Below are 8286 nucleotides of genomic sequence, written 5' to 3'. Positions count from 1 at the left end.
TTGAAAACGCTTCAAATGAAGCCAAAATTTTGTGCTTGGGTTATAGCCATGCCCTGACCTGTAGAACGGATTTTGTTGCAATTCTCTATACCATATTATCAACTAACAACAGATTCATACTAAAAGGTAACGTCTAAAAGCCATGAATCTGACCAAAAGGCAACATCAAAAGGTAGGATCAAAAGTTTCCATAATCTTCATTAACCAAACAGTTAAGCTTACATCTTGTGGCATAAGACCAACAAAAATTACAAGTTCACCTGATTACTATAAGTACTGAACTAAACATCATTTGCCACTTCAAAAGAAAGAAACTAGGTCAACTAAAAATAGAAATAAAATAAAAGAATCAACCTGGTGATACAAAACAAAATCTTCCATCTGTTGGCTTGTTTTTCAAGTTGATGGTTGCTTCAAAGTGGTTCTTCGAATGTAGTAACCCAGGAATTATATCGATTGATCTCTAACACATTGACGATCAAACCACTTGATGAATCCACATCTTTGTCCCTAAGAGAAATTCATACACTTAGGGTAAAAACCACAGAAAAAAGCTTTTCATCAACAAAGTCCTTACCATGTTCGAACACGTGTAGATACGCCTCCGTGGATTTCTTGAAGTCCTTGAATTTTGGGGGATTGCGGGTGAGCCCGCATGCACAAAAATAACAGGGGATGAACCATGGTTTGAGGAACGATATAATTGTGAAGTCTAGTCGATGCGTGATGTATAAAACAGTGAGAACCAGGTTAAAAGACAATTTTACCCATCATGTGTGCCATATCTGATGTGATTAACGAACTCAAATTGGACGGCGTTAGGATGAAGGACCAAAGGAGTGTGAAATTGTAAACCACAAGGACCAAATCCATAACTATTTCAAATTAGGGACGCACAATGTGATTTTGTGTAAACCACAGGACCAATCATCTAATTTACTCTTTTATTAATTTATGTAATATATTTATATTAATAATAAAAAATAATGTAGAAAATGGATAATATTAAAATTGAAAACTACATAAACTTTTTGTTTCACTGTCATTTTAATTGTTTTAACGAAAACTTTCTAATGATATATTCTCTTATAAAAAATAATTATTTTATTAATTTAATAAATTACATAAATTAAATAAAATATATAAACACCTGATTAGGGTAAATTGGTCATTTTACTTGTTCTGTTATGTCCAATTTTATCTTAGCAAACACTGAATAACTGTTCTGTGTTGTGTCTTGTTCTACTCTGTCCTGTCCTATCTTGTATGGACACCAAATCAGGGCCGTCCCTGGGGGAGGGCGGCATGGGCGCACGCCCAGGGCCCAAAAATATCAGGGACCAAATTTTCCCTTAAAATACAATAATAGTCTAAAAGAATTTAATAAATTAAAGAAACCCAAAAATTGTAGCATGTAATACGAGGCAAAAAGAATTTAGGTGATAATAAGGGCTAAAAAATATATCAACTAATTACATTAGAGAAAATTAATTGGTCAATCATTATATGCTATTGTTTCTTGCCACTCTAATTTTTTTTTCTCCAACAAAATTCAATGATATTGATTGTTGTTATCTTTATATGTTTGGCTGTTTTCGTGCTTCAACAATTCAACATTAAGATCATGTGCTTGTTATTGCTATATATTTTATTTGGATATTTTTTTATCAATTTATGCTTTTATTGATTATTGCTATTTCGTTATGTTGTTCTAATTGTTTTAGTTGACTATTATTATCTATTTTTGCTTCTACATAAAATATTTTACTATTGTTTGATAATCAATCTATAGTTCTTATAATTTGTGACGTATTTCATGGTTTTGTGATTAATCAATTTTTTTTTTTATAAGATGTATTTAGTAATGTCTCTTATATATGTCATGTTACATAAATTTTTAATCTTAACATTTTATTTTAGTTGAGCAAAAAAAAAAATAGAATTTAAATATTTTCATCAATTCTTTGGCTTATGTATCTTTAATTGAGATTCTACCACAATACAAGATTCTATTTAAGTGTTCAAACAATCATTTGTTGAGCTTGCATATTATATGTTTAATTCATTATTTATTTTTATTGTTTCTCAATGGATAATCTTTTCTTTCATATTCTTATTGATCCTTATTTGTCTGCTTATCTAGAAAATCTTGATAATCTTCTTTATTATTGATCTCTCATTGACGCTCACAATTACTTCATTCACACGAATTTTCTTTTTATATCAAAATAACACATATTTCTTGTAATGAACTAAAAAAATTCTTACTTTTTATAAAAATTTATCAACCATAATTTTTATACTATTGGCTTCAAATTATTTAATAAGAAGTACTTAAATTTAAGTACTCTCTTATATATCTATAATAAAGATCAATATGATTTCTTTCCTCACTAAATTATTAGCATTTATACTAATGAAAAACATTTATTGAATTTATTTTCGTATTTACTGAGGGTCACTATAAGAAAAGTGAACTTTGACGATGCACCTTTTAATGATGACATGTTTTCGGCACAAGTTATAATAACAACATGTTATATACTTTTTCTGATCATAAATGGACTTTTAACGACTACAAAAATCATTGCTAAAAGCCTTCTTTCTTACCGTGGGCCTGTTTTTATGTTCGCCTAAGACCATAAAATGTGAGGAAGGGGCCTTCACCAAATGCACCATTAATGTTGGGCTTATTTTATGAGAAAGGCAACAATGAAGAGTTGAAGGCTTATACTGACAGGGACGTCGCTGGAGATGTTGATGGTAGCAGAAGTACATCGGGGTATGTATTTCTGATGAGTAATGCTGCAGTACCGTGGAGCTCAAAGTAGCAGCCCACTGTGACTCCATCTACCACAGAAGCCGAGTATGTTGCACATTGTGCATGTGTGTGCCTGCCAAAATATTTGGATGAAGGGGATATTGGATGCTCCCAGTCAAGGTCAGAATGAATGTACAAGAATCCTCGGTGATAATAGTTCCTCGACCAAGCTAGCTTGGTCTAATAATTCAGTGTTTCATGGAACGACTAAGCACATTAAGGTTCGATTTCACTTTCTGGGTGAATTGGTTAAAGAGGGTGAAGTGGAGCTGGTTCACTGTTGAACAGAAGAGCATGTAGCTGATGTCATGACAAAACCAATGAAGCTTGACACTTTTGTAAGACTACCAAGAATGATTAGAGTTCAAGTTTTGAGAAGCAAACTGACAGTTGTCTGCTGCAAGATCAGTTTGGGGAAAAATGTTGAGAGTATAGGTCAATTCTGACCTCTCCTGGAATTTGATTTTGCCTGATTTTTAGGAGTTAGTGGAGAATAACTCGGTCTTTCATTGTAACTGGTTCTCTTGCAAGTACTTGTTTGAGCTTTGTTTGTTTAAGCTTTTTCTTTGTATCTGCTCTATTTAAAGAGCCCAGTAAGTATGAATAGATCATCTGTTTTTCTTGACTTAATCAGTGAGTAAATACCATTCCTGTTCAGTTTTCTAGACGGTATCAACAGGTCCCCTTGATGGCTTTTGCATTCAGCACGGCTCCATCAGTTTGCTTTTTATAGAAAATAAAGGTGAGTAGAGAGGCCTTAGGCAAGAACTGATTATTTCTTTATTTTCTTTTTTCTTGGGGGGAGGGGTGGTATTATTTAAAAAAAAAATACTTGACATGATAAATAACATTGCCCACATTCATATTCAAATGCACCAACGACTTACAAAATAAAATGATAAAATCCAAAACCTTAGTTATTGTACTGTAGCTCGATATGAGCAACAAAAATGAAGAACACCAAGACATATGCAATTAATACTCTTTATTATGATTTTACACATTCTGTTAAAAACAGAGAAGGAGTAACATACAATGTGTGAGCTGAAAAGGAACTTGAAATCGGGATTCAGAGTTGTAAGCCTGAGATTTTAATTAGTCTGCAACATCAAGATGGCTCCACCTGTCTGTTGTACTGTTAATGTACGCTGAAGCTCTTTTATCAATACCAGGCTCAGCCACCCAACGAACTCCATCTTGATCGCTTGGGAAAACTTTGTACGCTTTTAGAGAATCATCCCATGCATCCTCTTGATCTGCTTGTGCCTTCTTAGTTTTGAAAATGTTGAGAATGGCGAAGGACGTTTTCTTTTGCCAACTGGTTCTTCCCATAGCCTAGTCTACACTGATTTGTATCTTTTTTTCTTTCAATGTTTTGGAAGAAAGCTAATGTTATACCTTAGTAGTAAACGTTCTTGATTGTGTTGTATGACAATCAAGTTCTCAGCTCAAATTTATACTAGTTGAAGAGGAATAAGTTGGCAAAAAGCAGAGAACCAAAACGAGTTGAGTTGATATTAAATTGATTAATTTTGTGAATGAAAAGAAGTTGTAGAGGAAAGTTGATTGTGAGAGTAAAAAGAAAAAGTAAAGTGGAAAAGGTTTGGGGAAAGAAACTTTTCTTATTTCACTTGCTCATCTCCATAATGTTTAAAGGGACAAAACCATATATGGTGAATCACTAATCGTGGTATAAAACCTTGTGGGTGTTTAGTTATGTAGTCGTCTTATTACTATTCACGCTCTGAAAAGATTAACTTTCACTTGGATAGCAACTTCTTTTTGGATAATCGTGGTGTCAGGCAAAGCTTGGGCGCACGTCGACAAATTTCATGAGGCATAGAGCCACAGAAATCCACAGTGGCGCTGAGTAGACTCGAACAAGTGACCAAGGGGAACGAGCCTCAATACCTAGCCTTTATTTGCCCGTTGAGCTTAACATACAGCTTGTTTGGGATTTTGTTCAAGTGGTCGCTGCTTCTTATCGATTTGAGTTTGAACCTTACACTTAAATGGTTCAATAATTTATCAAGGTTCCTGTAGTTGTCAATAGCTAATATTTGACCCTTTGGTGTGGTTCTCTTATCTGCTCCACAAAACCATGCTTAACACTTTCAAGCAAATAAACACATTAAAAGTCCATTTTCAATTTGGTCATCGTTGTCCACCACTCCAGTTAACATAATTTATTGACCTTGCACTTTCGCAGAAAGGCGAATTACTATCGAGGCGTGCATGAAAGTGTCGATGGCTATCCAGTTCTAGCGTCTGTGGGTCATGTATGATAAGAGTACTAGAGTTGCATCAAACTCGTATAATTCGTAATTTTACCACGATAAATCTGCTATATTGTGAGCAAAAAATGGGATAAACTACATCTCAATTCTTAGCTATCCATTCCTAGTAAAATATCACAAAATTATTTAAATATCTTGGTATAGGTGTTCATCTTGTATCTAACTCTGAACAGGATAAATAAATTTTGTTGATGAAGATCTGAACTTGATATGGTTGAATGATTGTTGCATACTTTATCAACACATATTATACATAAAGTGATCAAAGAGATTAAAGGGTGAAGAATAAGAAAGCACTTTTAGGCATTGGTTAAGTTCCCTAGATGATAAAAATAAATTAAAGCCAACATCTTCCTACTTCACTATGCCTTCTAGCTGTCTAGCTTTAAAAATTCTACGAGAGCCCTCACTAGAACCAATAATTTTGCAAATTCAAAACTAAGGCAATTTAAAATCATTTTAAAGAGTCGAATACGGCTTTATTCACATTCAAACCATTCTAACCAAGGACTAGAACAATAATTAGTCGTCACGCGTACCTCATAACAAGAACTGCGGCCGTACAAAAATAAAGACATGCACATATTATTCCTAGAATTGATTAATGGTGACAAACTCACAGTGGCATGGTATAAAGCCAATGATATCTGTTCTCGATTATTACTTTTTGCAAAATCTATTTACATGTCCTTATGTTTCATGGTTCCAGAACCATTACATTGTTATAGCAGTAATGTATATGCAGTATTATGATTGTGCATGTAGTCACTGAAGACTATATGTTGTTTAATCACATGTACAATTTTGTGATAACTGTTTAGAAATATATAATGTCAGTGAGGATTTCGTGGGGATGCAACAAAAACGTAGAGATGATTAAGATTTATGAACGGAAGACTCGAGAAAGCACGCCACAAGTGTTGCCTCCAAGGATACATACATCCCTATTTTGTAGACAACATTGTGGGTCTTACTATGACCCTCAGATTGTTTTAACATGTAATTGAGTTGTTTGTAATTTAGGCATCAACTGTACACGAATTTGTTTTTCCAAAACTGCTGTGTAGTTAAACTACAGAAAATGTGAATCTGGAGTGGTTACTTTGCAGTTGATAGGTCATCCATCTTGTTAATTAAGTACAAAAATATATAGGGACACAGAGTTTGGCACTGAGTTTTAGCATAACTAGTTGCCTCGTCCATTATTATGGTTCTTTGTATTTGTTTTCGAATAAGCAAGAATTCATAAAATATAAGAGAGGAATAAAAAGAACCTTTTGTGAAAGGGATGGCAGAGCTTGATTAAACTAATAGTCACGAAACAAGACATATGGTTGGTTATTTGTATTTATTTTTCCAATAACTAAGAATGCCTAAAATATAAGGCATGAATACAAAAGAGAACCTTTGGTCACAAGGGATGAGAAGAGCTTGAATAAACTAATAGTGTGCATAGGCATCGAAGATATGTTTATGCCGTTTGAGTGGTTGAGAGTTATATAGAAGAAGCATGCATAATCTATAAAACTCGGGGTTTAACATATTGGGATCCTTAGATTCTAAGAACGACCGGTGATTCTTTATACCGCAGTTTTTCTTTAATTCTGTTCTAATATCATTTACCTTACATTTTCAAAAGAAGCTACATGGGGACAAAGAATATCTATGCCTACAAGCATGGTCTGCTCAATGAAACTACATTTTTATCTATATGTCATACACTCGACAAAGAACAAAAAAATTTCAAAAAGAAAAAGGATAAATTGGAATGGAAACACAAACAAGATGTATTTCTTCCTTGGTCTTCAATTTAAAGGAACTTATTCAAACATCTTTTTTAATCAACAAAAAGATGTTAAAAATTTGGTGAAAGAGTTGGATTTTCAAACTACCCACTTATGAAAACTACCATGATTCATCAATAAAGTTTTGAGTTGCTAAGTTTCTGAATCTCACTACTTATTTAGGGATGATTTTCCTCTAGGGGAGGGGTTTTTTATAAAGAGAAGGTAAATCGAGGGTCACTATTATATAACTACTAGTCCGGATATCATGTTTGCAACATCTATGCGTGTAAGATATCAAGCAAACCGCAATGAGTATTATATGCACATAAGAGAAGTTTTAGAAATTTGAAGGGTGCACCCAGTTTGGGCCTTTGAAATTTAAAAAGCTCCATCTTTGAGTTCATTGGCTTTGTTGATTTTGCAGGTTGTATTATAGGTGATAGAGAAAGTGGCGGATCCAGAATTTTTGCCTATTAAGGGCAACTTTTTAAGGTAGATTAAGGGCCCGTAAAGTTGTCCGATGTGTTTTTATAGATTAATTCCACTGTTACGAGGGATTTTAAAGTTTTCTAGTTGATTTCGAGGGATTTTGAAGTTTTTTCGTTGATTTCGAGAAACTTTTTCAGTTTTGTTGTTGATTGAGACTTTTTCAGGTTTTTGGTTAATTTCAAGGTGCCTTTTTTGGTTGGTGGGAGCACAGGCCATAAATTGCTGGGAACTATGATAGAATATTAAAATGAGTGTTTTAACCTAGGTAAAAGAGATTTTTTTAATGGGGGGCCATCTCCCCACCTTCAACATACTATATCTGCCCCTTGAGTAAAAGTAAAAGCAATACCAGTTACTATAGCTATGGGGTGGAAAATTATTAAATTGGTTTGAATAGGAATTTAGTGCCAACTTATATTATGGAGGCTGAGTATTGTTGCCAATGCAAGTTGTTCCTAGATTCTGTTGATGAAAACCTAACCGGAGAACTATGATTTGGACTTCAAGAAGAGCCCCATCTTCGGTGACAGTATGAACGTAATTGCCATCGCTAATAACCCTTTTCGACACTCACAAACGAAGCACATATATACGACATCATTTCATTAGAGATCAAGTTTAATAAGGTGCGATTGAACTTTACTTAATTCCTACTATTTACCAAGTCACTAACACTTCTACAAAACTTCTTGAGGAGAGTCGATCAATTTGCTACTTAGTCAACTTGGTATGTTAATATGGAATAGTCAGTTGTTTCAGTGTCACGAAAGTGTCAACAACACTAAAAGATCGTCAATTGACACATAACACTAATCGTTGCTATTAAGGTTTCTTAGTGTCTGGCATGTCTACTGAAGACTCACTTTGACAATGAAACATTGAATTAACTTTA

The sequence above is a fragment of the Cynara cardunculus genome (genome assembly GCF_001531365.2).
Source record: "Cynara cardunculus var. scolymus isolate 2C chromosome LG 2, CcrdV1, whole genome shotgun sequence".
NCBI lineage: Eukaryota > Viridiplantae > Streptophyta > Magnoliopsida > Asterales > Asteraceae > Cynara > Cynara cardunculus.
Note: the sequence above shows the minus strand (reverse complement) of the source record.